The 296-nt window shown below is 40.9% G+C and overlaps 1 protein-coding gene across 1 annotated transcript in view; it reads right to left on the bottom strand.

Moving 5' to 3' along the window:
• Positions 1-296, bottom strand: part of LOC107724991 (E3 ubiquitin-protein ligase UBR5-like) — a 77,047-nt gene that overhangs the window by 67,893 nt on the left and 8,858 nt on the right. The gene's annotated exons all lie outside the window — the stretch shown is intronic.

The raw sequence follows: 296 nt of genomic DNA, 5'->3' as shown, positions 1-296 counted from the left end.
CCACCAGCAGGTGGCGGCAAGTCAATGATTTTATCACTAAATCATTCATTCAATTGATTCGTTCGAACGGCTGAATCATTCAGGAATGAAGCAAGTGACTATCTTTATCAACTGACGGAAATCTGTTGTAGTGACGGAAAACTTTAATCCCTGTGGTTATTGGTATATTTTGCATGCGAACTCTATGCTATGATCTCTATGCGCGCCGTGTTTGTATAAATGGAGAGAGGGATATGCTAGGAATCTATCCCTTGACGTGATTGGTTATTGAATTTTGTGACGTAGCAAACCGAGGA

Source organism: Sinocyclocheilus rhinocerous, unplaced genomic scaffold (genome assembly GCF_001515625.1).
Source record: "Sinocyclocheilus rhinocerous isolate Xijiao unplaced genomic scaffold, SAMN03320098_v1.1 scaffold5141, whole genome shotgun sequence".
Taxonomy (NCBI): Eukaryota; Metazoa; Chordata; class Actinopteri; order Cypriniformes; family Cyprinidae; genus Sinocyclocheilus; species Sinocyclocheilus rhinocerous.
Note: the sequence above shows the minus strand (reverse complement) of the source record. Positions and strands in the feature narration are given on the sequence as shown.